This window comes from Entelurus aequoreus, linkage group LG12 (assembly GCF_033978785.1).
Source record: "Entelurus aequoreus isolate RoL-2023_Sb linkage group LG12, RoL_Eaeq_v1.1, whole genome shotgun sequence".
Lineage (NCBI taxonomy): Eukaryota > Metazoa > Chordata > Actinopteri > Syngnathiformes > Syngnathidae > Entelurus > Entelurus aequoreus.
The window spans coordinates 36800923-36818225 of NC_084742.1; the positions used below are offsets into that span (position 1 = coordinate 36800923).

The 17303-nt window shown below is 40.5% G+C and overlaps 1 protein-coding gene across 3 annotated transcripts in view; it reads left to right on the forward strand.

Annotated features, from left to right (window-relative positions):
• The window catches only part of htr2cl1 (5-hydroxytryptamine (serotonin) receptor 2C, G protein-coupled-like 1), a 218888-nt gene that overhangs the window by 163494 nt on the left and 38091 nt on the right, over positions 1-17303 (forward strand). For all 3 annotated transcript variants that reach the window (XM_062065908.1, XM_062065906.1, XM_062065907.1), the window contains one exon: positions 8603-8726. The gene's annotated coding sequence lies outside the window, so the exon portion shown is untranslated. The remainder of the gene's footprint in view (positions 1-8602; positions 8727-17303) is intronic.

The following is a 17303-nucleotide window of genomic DNA, read 5'->3' on the forward strand; positions in this document are numbered from 1 at the left end:
CATGACGTGTCCTTGTCGAAGTGGCTTATCCGCAGTGCCATCAGTCTGCACCAATTTGAAGCAGAATTCAGCTTCTGTTTCATTTTGACCACAAGGAAGTGTTTTACATTTAGAAAGAAAAAATAATAACATTACTCCTTTGATGCGCCCTATAATCCGATGCGCCTAATATGAAAAAAAGATCGAAAATAGACCACTCATCGGCAGTGCGCCTTATAATCCGGTGCGCCCTATGGCCCGGAAAATACAGTAGATCAAAACTGTAATAGCTCCCCTTTAAAATTAAAATCAATTCATCATTCTGTTCATTTTAGCATTCTCATCAGTTACAGGAGTGTAAAAATAGGTTTAGCACAGTTGATATGGTAAAATAAATGCCCGCTGATCTGTATTTGAGATCTGTAGAAGTCGTGAGTGTTTTATAATTAGAAACAACAAATCATGATTTGACCCCTTTAGAGCTACAGACACACAAAAGGTGTGTTCTCAGTAGGGTTTACACAAAGCTCCTTTAAATTGCTTAAAAGATGCTTTTTGGACATACTTCCAATATACTATTGCGGGAGCTGTGACACTTGCAGTCAAATTCAAGCCCGTTCACTGCACCTTCATAAAAATCGGGTTCTAGTGGTTGTCATGTGACCGCAGATCGGCCGGCAGCAGTTTGGATTGGATCTCATAAGCCTCAATATTTGATGGGTGTTTTGGCCTTGTGACCCTCCCTCGCTCCGAGTCTCTCAGAAAGTGGGAACGTGACATGAATAAACATAACAGGGAGAAGAAAGGAAAGAGAGGTCCTCTATCCTCTCGTTTCGGAGACGGATGGATGGATGGACAACAGGAGGAGGATGGAGGAGTGGGATACTACCCACTCAAGGGCAAAGAGCACCCTGACAGCCCTCTTGTTTCTCTCCTCCTCCTCCCTTAGTGCTCCACACACTTCATCTCGAAACATCCAAGCAGAAGGAAGCAGTGTCATGAGGTTTGTTTACTGTGCTCTGATGTCTTCGTCACATTAATGTCCGTTTTGTGAATGACTGCACCTGTGTGTGGGTGTGTGAGTGTGTGTGGGTGTGTGAGTGTGTGTGTGTGTGTGTGTGTGTGTGTGTGTGTGTGTGTGTGTGTGTGTGTGTGTGTGTGTGTGTGTGTGTGTGTGTGTGTGTATTGTGCAGCCTGAGAGTGAGCAAAGTGGGAGGAGGCAGTTATAACTAGTGCCATCAACAGCACGTAAAGACAGCTATAATCCATTTTAATGGCTCAGGGCGTCATGCTCTGCATCGCGGCCCAGACACAAAGCCTGCAGCTCGTTTGTTTGTTTGTGTCGCATCGCCATAAATACTTACATTTAAAGAGCCCCTTTATAACAGAGAGATACACATACACACATACACACGCACACACAGTGTTGTCACTCAAAGCCAAGGATGTGTTGCCACGCAGAAAGTTGTGTAATGTGAAGTTTGTACGTCATGGGTGTCAAACTCTGGCCCGCGGGCCAAATTTGGCCCGCCGTGTAATTTTGAGGGGATATCAAATTAACACTAAAGCTGGCCCGCCGATCCTCCCGGTAGTCTTCCAAACGCCCGCCCGCCCGCCCGCCAGCCAGCCAGCCAGCCAGCCAGCCCGCCCGCCCGCCCGCCCAACGAGTGCTGGCCCAGTCACATAACATGTGCGGCTTCTGCACGCACACACATTAGAATGCAGCGCATACTTCATCAACAGCGATACAGGTTACACTGAGGGTAGCCGAATAAAAAACTTTAAAACTGTTAGAAATATACGCCACACTGTGAATCCACACCAAACCAGAACCCTTTGCAGCACTAAGTCTTCCGGGACTCTACAAGGTGTGTGTGTGTGGGGGGGGGGGGGGTTTGGTGGTAGCGGGGGTGTATTTTGTAGCGTCCCGGAAGAGTTAGTGCTGCAAAGGATTCTGGGTATTTGTTCTGTTGTGTTTATGTTGTGTTACGGTGCGGATGTTCTCCCGAAATGTGTTTGTCATTCTTGTTTGGTGTGGATTCACAGTGTGGCATATATTTCTAACAGTGTTAAAGTTTTTTATACTGTCACCCTCAGTATAACCTATATCGCTGTGATGAAGTATGCGTTGCATTCTAACGTGTGTGCGTACAGAAGCCGCACATATCTTGTGACTGGGTCTGAACGATGTTAGAATGGATGAAAAGCGGACGTGACGATAGCTCTGGCCCCCACAAGACAAAGTTGAAAAGCCAGCATCTGTGATGGTATGGGGGTGTATTAGTGCCTAAGGCATGAGTAACTTACACATCAGTAAAGGCGCAATTAATGCTGAAAGGTACATACAGGTTTTGGAGCAACATGTGTTGCCTTTCAAGCAATGTTATCATGGACGCCCCTGCTTATTTCAATGCCAAGCCACGTGTCACAACAGCGTGGCTTCATAGTAAAGGAGTGCGGGTATTAGACTGGACTGCCTGTAGTCCAGACCTGTCTCCTATTGAAAATGTGTGGCGCAATATGAAGCCTAAAATACCACAAAGGAGACCCCGGACTGTTGAACAACTTAAGCTGTACATCAAGCAAGAATGGGAAATGATTCCACCGGAAAAGCTTAAAAAATTGGTCCCCTCAGTTCCCAAACGTTAAAAAAAATTAAGTGCGGTGAAATTATCCTCTGCATTTGACCCATCCCCACAGGGGAATAGTGAGCAGCAGCGGTGGCCGCGCCCGGGAATCATTTTGGTGATTTACCCCCAATTCCAACCCTTGATGCTGAGTGCCAAGCAGGGAGGTTTTTATAGTCTTTGGTATGACTCAGCCGGGGTTTGAACTCACGACCTACCGTTCTTAGGGCGGACACTCTAACCAAAAGGCCACAGAGCAGGTTACTAAGTTGTTAAAAGGAAAGGCTATGTAACACAGTGGTAAAAATGTCCCTGTGCCAACTTTTTTGCAATGTGTTGCTGCCATTAAATTTTAAATAAATGATTTGAAAAAAAAAAAAAAAAGTTTCTCAGTCTATTCAATTGAATATAAGTTGAAAAGGATTTGCAAATCATTGTGTTCTGTTTTTATTTACGAATTACACAACGTGCCAACTTCACTGGTTTTGGGTTTTGTAGTTTGTTGAAACCATCTTATTATAGCACATGTAAAAACCTTAGGTTTTTGACTTTTTTTAAAATGTGATTAAACATATCTAGATAGACATTTAATTTTTTTTACAAAAAATGCCAACCAACTCAATTCAAAATGGCCAGAATATGATAATCATTTCACCGTAAAGCCACGGGTGGTGCGGCTCAGATGGTAGAGCGGCCCTGCCAGCAACTGTAGGGTTCCTGGTTCAAATCCAGCTTCCGCCATCGTAGTCACGGCCGTAGTGACGGGTATAGTAAAGAGCTATATAAATACAGACCCTTTACCATTATAACCTGTCATTATTCACCTAATTATGATTATACATCTGGCAAGTGTTCCGTTACTTCAGAGGGGAAAGAGATTAGCTAATGCACATAAGATTATCATGAGTGGATAATACGAATCATAATAATACATCATTAATATAATAAGATTATATTATTTTTAGTGCATCTCCTGTCTTTAAAAAATTGTGTCGGCTGTGTTTCTAACGTTAATATAGGGCAGAGGTGTCAAAGTGGTTTTCACTGAGGGCCACATCGCAGTTATGTTTAGCCCCAGAGGGCCGTTTCTAACAGTGAATACTATTATTACACAATTTGTTCATGCATTTTATTAGTAGATTTTTTTTTTTACTTAAATGTAAAAAAAAATACAGTAAGTTACAATAATTTCACCTCAAAATGTAGTGTATATTACTGTAAATGGAAAAACAGTACTGAAGTTTTTATGGTTAAAAAAGGCAGCTCAGTTGCCAGAATTTTACTGTAAAATTTGTTTTTTTATTTATTTTTAAAAAAACCTGCAATTTTACAGAAGAATTTTGGCACCTGAGCTGCCAGTTTTTTTTTTTTTTTTTTTTTTTTACCGCAAATCAACAACTGTAGATTTTTCAGTGTATTACTGTAAATGCCAAAATGGCACCACCGTTTATTGCAGTAAAAAAAGTATAGTTTTTTTCATTTGGAGAAAAATGCTGTAAAAACCACAGTAAATTTCACAATTTTACCATGAAATCTATTGCTACTTTTACATTGCACAATTTGATGGATAAGGAGTGTATGGTGGGGTTTTTTTGTTTTTTTTGTCATAAAAAAATACAATCATGTGTGCTTACGGACTGTTTTTTTGGGTTGGTGCACTAATTGCAAGTGTATTTTGTGTTTTTTATGTTGATTTAATTTAAAAAAAAACATTTGTATGGTATTTATTTATTTATTTGTAATTTCTTGTGCGGCCCGGTACCAATCGATCCACGGACCGGTACCGGGCCGCGGCCTGGTGGTTGGGGACCACTGCTATAGAATATTTCCCACTAATAGAATATAAATAGGTGACATTTTAAACTATTCAGATCTATAAATAACTGCTACCAGTGACTACCTCCTTGATAAAAATGAGTAACTTGATATTACTGAAAAGAGAAGTACAAAATACGGCTCTTCAAGATCCCTTAAGAGAGCCATAAATCCCATCTCTATTACAAATTTTAATATGCAATCTTCAGTGCAGCTTCGGCTTGGGTGGATCTGCTTTGATTTAATATTTATATGTTGGGGTTTTTTTTTACACATTGCAACACTAATAAACAAATAAATGTGGGGGTTCATCCTACTGGAGTGGAATATACAAAGATACGTGTGCAGAATGGGAAAAAAAGAAAGTGAATGTATGTGATAAATCTTAATGTACTTTTGTAACCAAATCAAGTAAGTGTCCTGGATGGTCCAATTTAGGCGATGCAGGGTAACCATGGCAACAACAGAGAGGCTCGTCTCATTGTTACAAACCTGTGTATATGTTGCTGTGCATTTTTTGGGACATTATTTTCTTAAGCACCAGGCACGTCACCAAAGACCTGTGGGCAAACGTACTGTGTAGATAAAAGCCAGAGTGGCCAAGCGAACATGAATCAATGTGAAACTTCAATTTCTACCTTTTTTTTTTGGTTGTTTTTTTTTTGTTTACCACCAGATTGCCTTTTATTTCACGGAACCCAAGATGAGAGTTGTTGTCTGGCTGTTGACACATCGGCAACACTTTTAATGGAATTTTTTGACAGCCGGCTCACGATGCAGGTTGTTAAAGTTTCACGTCAAAACCCACATCATCTTTCTCATGTCCATCCATCCATCCATCCATTTTCTACCACTTGTCCCGTTCAGGGTCGCGGGGGTTGCTGGAGCCTATCTCATGTCACCTCAAAAAATAACTTTCAAACTCTTTCTGCTGGCATGATCTCATATTTCATCAGACATCACTTTAAATTTAAAAATGTTAATTAAATATCACTTTTACACCATTTTTCTCAAAGCACCATATCATTCTTGTTTTCTCATGTCATCTGACACTTTAAATTGACAGTCATTTTCACATTTGTTTTTCAAAATATTGTCATCTTTTTCTCATGTCATGTCACATTGTCTTTCTCTCATGCCATCTCAGATCACAAGCACACCATATTTCATGTCACCTCATCCCATCACTTCCATGTCATGTTTCGCAATAAGACATCATGTTTCTCATGCGACCTCAATCACTTTCACATTATTTTTCTCAAAGCATGATTTCATATTTTCTCATATCATTTGACTTCACTTTAAATTGCCACATCATTACATCATCATTTTCATCGTATAATATTATTGGCAATCTTATGTCATGTCACCTGACACTTTAAATTGTCAACCATTTTCACAACATTTTTTCCCCCCAACATCTTCTCATGCCATGTCACATCGTACCTGGCTGATGCCATCGGCAATCACAGTAGCTCGCCGTCTTTAATGTCACCTCACATCACTTTCATACCACGTTTCCTACATCATCAGTGTCACATGAACACATCTTTCTCATGCCTCCTCAAGCACTTCCCCGCCATCTTTCTCAAGGCATAATCCCCTCATATATCTCATGTCTAGCATTTAAATGGTTTAAATGGGCTTTGTGGACTTGGAGAAAGCATTCGACCGTGTCCCTCGGGAAGTCCTGTGGGGAGTGCTCAGAGAGTATGGAGTATCGGACTGTCTGACTGTGGCGGTCCGCTTCCTGTATGATCAATGCCAGAGCTTGGTCCGCATTGCCGGCAGTAAGTCGGACCCGTTTCCAGTGAGAGTCGGACTCCGCCAAGGCTTCCCTTTGTCACCGATTCTGTTCATAACTTTTATGGACAGAACATCCTAATCTACAATTTGACTCCCTCGAATGGCCTTGACGCAGGAACAGGCTGTTCTGAAAAACTCCAGAGGACTCCTCAACGATGGACGCTTTTGACCTTCCTTTTTTTTAATAACACCTGGTGTCGAACTTTGAGATCGGCCCCAGTCCACAAAAACATTTCAACATCTCACCCAAATTAATTGGGCATACATGCACGCAGCCGCCCCTTCCCCAATCAACGCCTTCACCACTGCTTAATTCCTCTTCAGGGTTGTGGACGGCTGAGTAGCGCTTTATAGTGGCAGCCGGTCTCCAGGGCCCCAAATCCCCCCCACCCCCCTCTGTTGCGAGTTGTTGTGATTATATGTATCATGTTTATGTGTGCTATGCTATGTGAGGTTTTTTCCTTGGACTCAGTCTGGACCCCTCCCAAGGATCCAGCCTTAGACTGATATTTTTGTTACTCTTCCCCCCTTTCCAAATACAGTATCACCTTTTTCCCACCTTTTTTAAGGAGCGCTGTAAGTGGCTGATCCGTTGGCGGTCCAGTCTTGTCCCCCTGTAACGTATGTCTGCTCTTAGTGGGACTGTGCCGAAAATGAAATTTCAGTTCTTATGTGTCTTGTACATGTTAAAGAACGGACAATAATAAAGCATCTTGAATCGTCTAGGCGCAGTCAGGGCGTTGAGGGGATCCGGTTTGGTGGCTGCAGGATTAGGTCTCTGCTTTTTGCAGATGATGTGGTCCTGATGGCTTCATCTGGCCAGGATCTTCAGCTCTCAATGGATCGGTTCGCAACTGAGTGTGAAGCAACTGAGATGGGAATCAGCACCTCCAAGTCCGAGTCCATGGTTCTTGCCCGGAAAAGGGAGGAGTGCCATCTCCGGTTTGGGGAAAAGATCTTGCCCCATGTGGAGGAGTTCAAGTACCTCAGAGTCTTGTTCATGAGTGAGGGAAGAGTGGATTGTGAGATCCACAGGTGGATCGGTGCGATGTCTTCAGTAATGCAGATGCTGTATCGACCCGTTGTGGTGAAGAAGGCGCTGAGCCGGAAGGCAAAGCTCTCAATTTACTGGTCGTTCTACGTTCCCATCCTCACCTATGGTCATGAGCTTTGGGTTATGACCGAAAGGACAAGCGGCCGAAATGTGTTTCCTCCGCTGGGTGGTGAGTCTCACCCTTAGAGATAGGGTGAGAAGCTCTGTCATCCGGGAGGAGCTCAAAATAAAGCCGCTCCTCCTCCACATCGAGAGGAGCCAGATGAGGTGGTTCGGACATCTGGTCAGGATGCCACCCGAACGTTTCCCTAGGGAGGTGTTTAGGGCACGTCCAACCTGCAAGAGGCCACGGGTAAGACCCAGGACACGTTGGGGAGACTATGTCTCCCGGCTGGCCTGGGAAGGCCTCGGGAACCCCCGAGAGGAGCTGGACGAAGTGGCTGGGGAGAGGGAAGTCTGGGCTTCTCTACTTAGGCTGCTGCCCCCGCGACCCGACCTCGGATAAGCGGAGGAAAATGGATGGATGGATGTATAAATGGTCAAACAACTTACATGCCATCCTTCCGAATAGCATAAATCTCTCATATCATCTGACATTTTAAACCGCCTTAAAATGCCATTTTTAATCTGTATTTTTAATTGTAATCTTCCTCACATTTCTCATGGCCAACATCATCCTTCTCAAATCAATCCAAATGTCTCATCGTCACCCCTCCCGTTATTCCGCGCATCTTTTTTTACACCAAAACTTTTTCTTTAGTAATTGGCCTCTTTTTTCTCTCTCTCATGCTTACATCATTAACATGTTCTTTTGGTGACCGCATTCTCTTCACTCCGCTGTGCTTTGCCACAGACAATAGCTTGGCTAGAGCCCTGACCACAAGTCTGTGTATCGCTGCAGCTAATAGCGGTTACATTACCCTGCAGGAGGGTCAACTCTGAAGCATCTTTCTCCGCACTCACACCATGAACATTAAAAACTTTTAATAGCATTGCTTTGATGGAGGGTACAAAGGGTTGTCGTAGATAAAATGCAACATCTAAAAGTAGGCTTGAAGCAGTAATTTCTCTTACACACACACTCACACAAATCCTTGTGTAATGGTGCTCCATCTGTGCAGTCCATTAGGTGGCCGGCTGGCTTAGCACTGATGAAATTGACCCTTTTGACAGAACATAACCCACCGTCACATGGTTAGTGTTTACTATTAGGGCCGTTCAACACCATGTTGGCCTACAATGAGCTAACAATCCCAAACATGTCAGACTATTTTGTGATTGATGTGTGTCTCGCTTCCTCTTAAAATATATTTTTCTGCAGGCAAATGGATGATCTTGATCCGCTGCTCCGGAGGTGTGGCTTGACACGAGACCGAGTATACGGCAGAAAAAGCGAGGACACGCCTGTAGGGCGACTCGCTGTCAGCCAGCGCATTGATCCCGAGGTGAGAAGTGAGCCAATCACGCCCCCAGGGTTGGTGTTGGGACAAAGTAATAACATTCATAACAATAACAACTTAATTAATACACCAACCACTTCCTTTTCACAGCTCATTTCATGCACAAAAGCAATTTAATGATCTTTGCGTGAACACAAGCGACACCAGCAAAAAATATAATGTAATGAGTGTGAACCCATATGAAAATAAACTGCCACAATAAACACAGACAATTAGGATGATTAAAAGAAGTGCAGAGCAATCAGAGGGCAATAAGAACGGGGTGTAAAAGTCAAATCACATGAGAGGAAAAATGTTTTTAATTAGGAGGAAGGATTCCATCGGCTGTGCAGTCCATTTGTTTGGAGCGTCCACAAATATTGCTTTTTTGTGTCTGTTTTTTTAATTTATTGTAATATTTTTTGTACTTGTTATCAGTATTTGCTCTGTTCTTTGCAGGAAAGACAGAGCAGGACTTGAGCTACTATTTGGTCTTTGGCTAGCATTTACAGTGCAGCGTGTTTATTGATATAAAACATAAATCACACACAAACACACACACACACACACACACGCACTCTCCCCCACAAAGCAGCTTAGTAGGGGAGTTTAATAAGAGCAAATTCCCTCAATGCCATTTTCAGTCCACTGATTTATCTCACGGAGCAGCCGTGATTCAACCAAACAAAACAAAAATGGCCCATGGCGCTCTAGAAACAAAAACGTCAGCAACCTCAAGACTTCAACGTGTCGTTTCTCATGTAAACAACTAATCACAAATATCAAATACAAGCAGATCATTTTTTTTTGTGTGTCTTTCTCATTGTATCATTTCTTTCTCATCTTTCTCTTATGTCATCTCACGTCCTCTTTTGCAGATCATGAGACAGACATGCGTCATGCCGTCATGGTCATGTTGTTTCTCATGCGGTGTCACCTTACGTTGGAATCATCTTTCCTAAGGCCTCATCAATTTGTCCTCATTCCCTCCGGTCATTTCACGTTATGTCTTGCCGCTTTCACATGTTTCTCATGTCATCACACTTCACTTCCTCATGTCGTCATCTTTATCACATGCACTTCATCTTCAAGACCATCTCTCACATGTCATGGCACATCATCGCACTTCTCATTTCACATACCTTTGCATGATATGATAACCTTTATGGTCTGTTACAAAACAGAACTTCATGTTCGAGACACCTACTTTCACATGCTGTTTCTCATAGCATGTCATCACACTTCACTTCCTCGTATCGTCATCTTTATCACATGTACTTCATCTTCAAGACTATCTCTCACATGTCATGGCACATCGTCACACTTCACATCTCACATAACTTTGTATGATATGATAACCTTTACGGTCTGTTACAAAACAGAACTTCATGTTCGAGACACCTACATTCACATGCTGTTTCTCATGTCATCACACTTCACTTCCTCATGTCGTCATCTTTATCACATGTACTGCATCTTCAAGACCATCTCTCACATGTCATGGCACATCATCACACTTCACATAACTTCGTATGATATAATAACCTTTAAGGTCTGTTACAAAACAGAACTTCATGTTCTAGACCCCGACTTTCACATGCCGTTTCTCATGTCATCACATTTCAATCCAACTCAATGTATTTGGGATAGCACCCTGAGATGCAGCATCTCGTTTTCAAGGCGGTCCCTAACACAATTCACTGCCTCATCGTCAATTCCACGTTAACTTTCCTCACGTCTTGTCACGTTGTCTTTGTAACAATATTTCTCAACTTCAACATCATCTCTCTCATATGTCCCACCTCACAGCACTTTCACATCCTCTTGCTCAGGTCCTTACACTTCACTGTCACATCATCAATCTCACATTAACTTCCTCAAGTCATCTTTTTCCACATATGCTCCTCATCTTTAACATCATCTCTCACATGTCACATCATCATATTTCTCATCTCACATAACTTCGTATGATACGATATGTGATCATCTTTGTCTGTTACAAAACAGACACAGTGTATCTTCAACAGACTCTTCAAAAACTTCCTTTCAGATGCCATTCCTCATGATTATCATCACACTTCACTGTCATATCATCAATCTCACATTAACTTCCTCAAGTCATCTTTTTCACTGTGCTCCTCATCTTCAACATCATCTCTCACATACATCACATCATCATATTTCTCCTGTCACATAACTTTGAATGATACGATCATCTTTATTGTCTGTTACAAAACAGAAATGTATCTTCAACAGACTCGTACTTTCACATGCCATTTCTCATGATTATCATCACACTTCAACAGACTCTTGGAAAACTTACTTTCACCTGCTGTTTCTCATGTCATTGCACTTCACGGTCATATCATCAATTTCACATGAACTTGCTCATGTCATCTTGATACCTCATGTTAACTTTCTCATGCTAACTACTGCTCGCTAGTGTTACCATATCTGAGTTAACTACAAATGTACGCTTCATTCACCAACTGTTACAAAAAAGATCATTTAGAATAATACATAATGTTGGATATAGAGAACATACAAACACTTTATTAAATGACAATTATTGAAATTCAACGATTTGGTGCATTTGCAAACAGCTAAAATGACGTATAAAGCAAACTATAACCTGCTACCCAAGAATGTACAACAATTCTTCTCAACAAAAGAGGAGAAATATAACCTTAGGGGAAAATCTAATTTAAAGCATTTGTATTCTTGTACAACACTTACAACCTTTAGCATACCGGTATGTGGAATTATGGAATGGATTAAGCAAAGAAATCCAACAAAGCACCAATATGATTCACCTAAAGAGATTGTTCAAACTACAAGTGTTCACAAAGTACACAGAACAAGTTATGAACATCTTGAACCCTTTTTTAGTCCTTTTTTTTTTTTGAGACAAAGATTATTTATGTATTTAATATTTGTTTACTTAATATGGTATATTATTTATTTGTTCACTGCTCTGTTAGAGAGAACAAGGAAATTGGATACAATTGCTATGGTATGAAAAGGGATAGGATTAAATAAGCTCTGTTTCTTCCTACTCCTTTTCAGACGTGCTGTAATGAAACAACTGGAAATATGTGATGCATTACATTGTATCGTATGCATGTTCGACAAACTGAAACTGAACTGAACTGAACTTTACATGGCATATGAAAATTGTAATTTCCCCTCGGGGATTAATAAAGTATTTCTGATTCTGATTCTGATGATATGATAACCTGTGTTGTCTGTTACGAAACAGAGACTCAACAGACTCCTAGAAAATTGCTATGAAAATTACGGTCACATCAATTTTATGTCCTGTCAGTTTTGATTTGGCCTTACAAGGTAAACAACTAAAATGAAAGTTTTGGGCATTGTTTTATCCAGACGCACACGTTTGTCCAAATGTGGCCAAGTAGACGCATTGTGGGTTTTCTAGACGTCGTCTTCATTACTAAAATAAAAATCTGAGGGAGAGAGTCCCTCTACCATCTTCCACCACGTTTTTTTATTTTTATTTTTTAAAATCGCCTGCTCGTGTTTTTTGTCCCCTGCCCTGGTTTTGCAGTCCATTTCTCTTTGTTTTCTCTTCTCTCACTCTTTTCTTTTGTAGCTTGTAGCTTTTTCGCTAAGCTACTCGCTAAATGGGTCTAAAAATAGCTAAACTACGGAAATCGCAACTCATTCTAAAAGTAGCAAAGCCACTGCCAACCTACTTGGAAATGTAGTTAAACTACATAGCTTAGCTACTGCCCAAGTCTACTTCTATCCCACCTTTCTCATGTAATCTCATCTGCCATGTTATCTCATTACTTTAACATAACACGTTAACTTGAAGTTCCTTTACCATTTTTGTTTTAACGCACATGCGTACTGACTTCTTTTTGACCCTCTGTCCATTCCGTAGTGTGGGAAATGTAATGGTGTTCAGCTACTGTTGAGCCACAAGCAGGAAAATAGTGAGCAAAAATGCAAAATTATGGAAATCCATTGTTCAAAGCCATGGTATAGGAATGTGTGTGTTCGCCACTGGCCGTCTCTCCGCAGTGGTCACTCAGTGTTTCATGCTTGATCGCGCCACCTTGAGTAGTGACTGGAACGCTGTTTTCAGAGTTTAACTGCGTAGGCGTTGTTTTCATCATCACTATACAGTAATACTGGTGACATAGTACACATATCGTAGTTTATCCAGAATATCGTCATTTTGGGATAGGACAAATGCTTCGGTCATTATGCTCTGACAACCGTTGTCAAGTTTACACTCGACAAAACTCGCCTGAAAAAAAATATATTTTGAGTAAATAGTTCATTGGAATCCCCATAAATATAATGTATACATTTATCTGTCTGCCAAATATCTTTTAAATTGATAGATTTGCACAATTACTTTTCTTAGACTCGCCAACTTACTCTTCCTGGCTGTTGTGATGTGACACGTCGAGTCGGACCAATCATCATCTTTACTAGGGGTGTGGGGAAAAATCGATTCGAATTCGAATCGCAATTCTCACGTTGTGCGATTCAGAATCGATTCTCATTTTTAAAAAATCGATTTGTTGTATTATTTAAAAAAACATTTTATTTTTATTTTTTATTAATCAATCCAAGAAAACAGTACAAAGCAATACCATAACAATGCAATCCAGTTCCAAAACCAAACCTGACCCAGCAACACTCAGAACTGCAATAAACAGAGCAATTGAGAGGAGACACAAACACGACACAGAACAAACCAAAAGTAGTGAAACAAAAATGAATATTATCAACAACAGTATCAATATTAGTTACAATTTCAACATAGCAGTGATTAAAAATCCCTCATTGACATTATCATTAGACATTTATAAAAAATGAACAATAGTGTCACAGTGGCTTACACTTGCATCGCAACTCATAAGCTTGACAACACACTGTGTCCAATATTTTCACAAAGATAAAATAAGTCATATTTTTGGTTCATTTAATAGTTAAAACAAATTTACATTATTGCAATCAGTTGATAAAACATTGTCCTTTACAATTATAAAAGCTTTTTACAAAAATCGACTACTCTGCTTGCATGTCAGCAGACTGGGGTAGATCCTGCTGAAATCCTATGTAATGAATGAATAGCGAATCCTTTTGAATCTGGAAAAAATCCTTTTTGAATCAAAAATCGTGTTGAATTGAAAAAAAAAATCTATTTTGAATCGAATCGTGACCCCAAGAATCGATATTGAATCGAATCGTGGGACACCCAAAGATTCACAGCCCTAATCTTTACCCACATTTTCCATCACGTCCTACACTAATTCCATGAAGTAATTAATGTAACGAACGTATTTAAAGGCATTGTAACATGATAATGACACCAACCTTTATAAAATCGAGTAAATATTAGGAAAGTTATGATATTCTGAAAGTCGGATTTAACAAACAGTCACACCTAAAATATTGAGCCGCATTGACTTTGTATTGAAGAGGTTCACCATAAATTGGTGCATTTGCAACAGGTTTAAAATTGTATAACTTTCTTTGTTTATCGCAGAACAATTATACTTGTATCACTGCAATCGTCCCAACAAGACTTGTCGGATTTTATGTAAATCAATTATTTATAAAACATTTTTACACACATACCTACATGGCAAGTTATTCTCCCGACAAGACTATTTTATTAACTGCCTGCTGGCGCGCTTTGCCGCTTGTTGAGAGGTGGAATTTACTTCTTACTTTAGATTACAATTGAGTGCATTGAAAACATAATGTCGATTTTTACACTAACTGCTTTAGTAAGGTGGAATCAAAGCTCAACACAAAAGAAAGACGGCAAGCAGGAAGTCTTTCACGTCCTGGATGGATCTGTGATATTTCTACCTAAATAAATGTTTTCTGGCAGATTGAAATAAAGTGTATATTTATTTTATAGCCGGTTCTAATTGATAGTCCACAATCTCAGAATGTTTAGCAGTTTGAATATTACATTTTAATAATAAATAGGGAAGGTTAAAACATTGTCATGCAGATACACTATATTGCCAAAAGTATTTGGCCACCCATCCAAATGATCAGAATCAGGTGTCCTAATCCCTTGGCCCGGCCACACGTGTATAAAATCAAGCACTTAGGCATGGAGACTGTTTCTACAAACATTTGTGAAAGAATGTGTCGCTCTCAGGAGCTCAGTGATTTCTAGTGTGGAACTGTTATAGGATGCCACCTCTGCAACAAATCTCGTGAAATTTCCTCGCTCGTAAATATTCCAAAGTCAACTGTTGGCTTTATTATAAGAAAATGGAAGAGTTTGGGAACAACAGCAACTCAGCCACCAAGTGGTAGGCCACGTAAACTGACAGAGAGGGGTCAGCGGATGCTGAAGCGCATAGTGCAAAGAGGTCGCCAACTTTCTGCACATTCAGTTGCTACAGAGCTCCAAACTTCATGTGACCTTCCAATTAGCCCACGTACAGTACGCAGAGAGCTTCATGGAATGGGTTTCTATGTCCGCGCAGCTGCATCTAAGCCATACATCACCAAGTCCAATGCAAAGCGTGGGATGCAGTGGTTTAAAGCACATCGCCACTGGACTCTAGAGCAGTGGAGACGCGTTCTCTGGAGTGATGAATCACGCTTTTCCATCTGGCAATCTGATGGACGAGTCTGGGTTTGGAGGTTGCCAGGAGAATGCTACATTTCGGACTGCATTGTGCAGAGTATGAAATTTGGTGGAGGAGGAATTATGGTTTGATTGATTGAAACTTTTATTAGTAGATTGCACAATACAGTACATATTCCGTACAATTGTCCACTAAATGGTAACACCTGAATAAGTTTTTCAACTTGTTTAAGTCGGGGTCCACGTTAATCAATTCATGGTGTGGGGTTGTTTTTCAGGAGTTTGGCTTTGCCCCTTAGTTCCAGTGAAAAGAACTTTGAATGCTCCAGGATACCAAAACATTTTGGACAATTCCATGCTCCCAACCTTGTGGGAACAGTTTGGAGCGGGCCCCTTCCTCTTCCAACATGACTGTGCACCAGTGCACAAAGCAAGGTCCATAAAGACATGAATGACAGAGTCTGGTGTGGATGAACTTGACTGGCCTGCACAGAGTCCTGACCTGAACCTGATACAACACCTTTGGGATGAATTAGAACGGAGACTGAGAGCCAGGCCTTCTCCACCAACATCAGTGTGTGACCTCACCAATGCGCTTTTGGAAGAATGGTCGAAGATTCCTATAAACACACTCCACAACCTTGTGAACAGCCTTCCCAGAAGTGTTGAAGCTGTAATAGCTGTAAAAAAGTGGACCGACATTATATTGAGCCCTATGGGTTAGGAATCGGATGGCACTTCAGGTTCATACAAGGCAGGTGGCCAAATACTTTTGGCAATATAGTTTATATGAAGACCATTACCTTTTACAACATGTAATGTACACAATATCAAAAACATCTATTCATAGAAATGTTGCAGATTACATTACTGAACATTTAACCATCAAACCCTGAACGTAAAAATCGACATTTTGTGTTATAACTGTGCGAAACTGGAATCCAAACAGGGTATTGCTCTTCTCCTCTGAATGCAAGTCATTCTACAGCGGGAATACAAATTCTGTACTCCTACAAATTACAATATCCGGCAGGACACCAACACAGTGCAGGTAATTTGTCATTGTCATTAAAAGCCTGTTTATGTCTATTTTGTGTTGAGCTGTTTAAACAACATTTCACGAAAGAAAACTAGTTGTCCAGTCATGGTAATGAAAAACTTTGAAATTATCTGTCTATGGTGCACCTAATAAAGGATGAAAAATCTATCTGTGCTCAATCGTGATTAATCTTGAGTTAACCATGAACAAACTGTGATAAATCACGATTAAATACTTTAACCGTTTGACATGCCTAGTTTTGCAACATAATTTCCTCCCGCGTCATCACTTCCATGTCAACTTTGTCACATCTCACATTTTCTGGCATTTCACCTGACATCATTACCGGTCTCATGTCAAGTCACGGCTTTAATGTCATGTTTCTCATGCCATGTCACATTGTCAGTTTAATGTTAGCGTTCATGTCATCCCACATCATCTTTTTTCCACATCTGCTCATCCGCATCATTGCTCACACTTCCCGCCACATCTCCGACTTTCTCTGTGACACTCAGAGGAAACACGAACCACTTGTGTCTTTTCAGATGCCTCAGTCAAACACAGCAACATTTAGACCAGGGGTGTCCAAAGTGCGGCCCGGGGGCCATTTGCGGCCCACAGCTAATTGTTTACCGGCCCGCCACACATTCTGGAAATACTATTGTAAAAATAAAAAAGAACATTAAAACATGTGGAATGAGGTGAAATCTAATAAGAAAGTTGCAATGTTGACACAAAAGCTGCCATGCAGGCTGTTTTTTTAAATTTTGTCTTTCTTTATTTTTCTTTTTTTGCCATTGCTCAAAAAAAAAAAATAATGACAAAAAATCCATGTTATAATGAATTATTTTCAGGGCTCCAATTACTTCAAATATTTCACTTTAAAATGTTTTATGTGGTAAATATTGTATATATTGTATAGTAGCCATATAAAAACATCAAAGTTTTC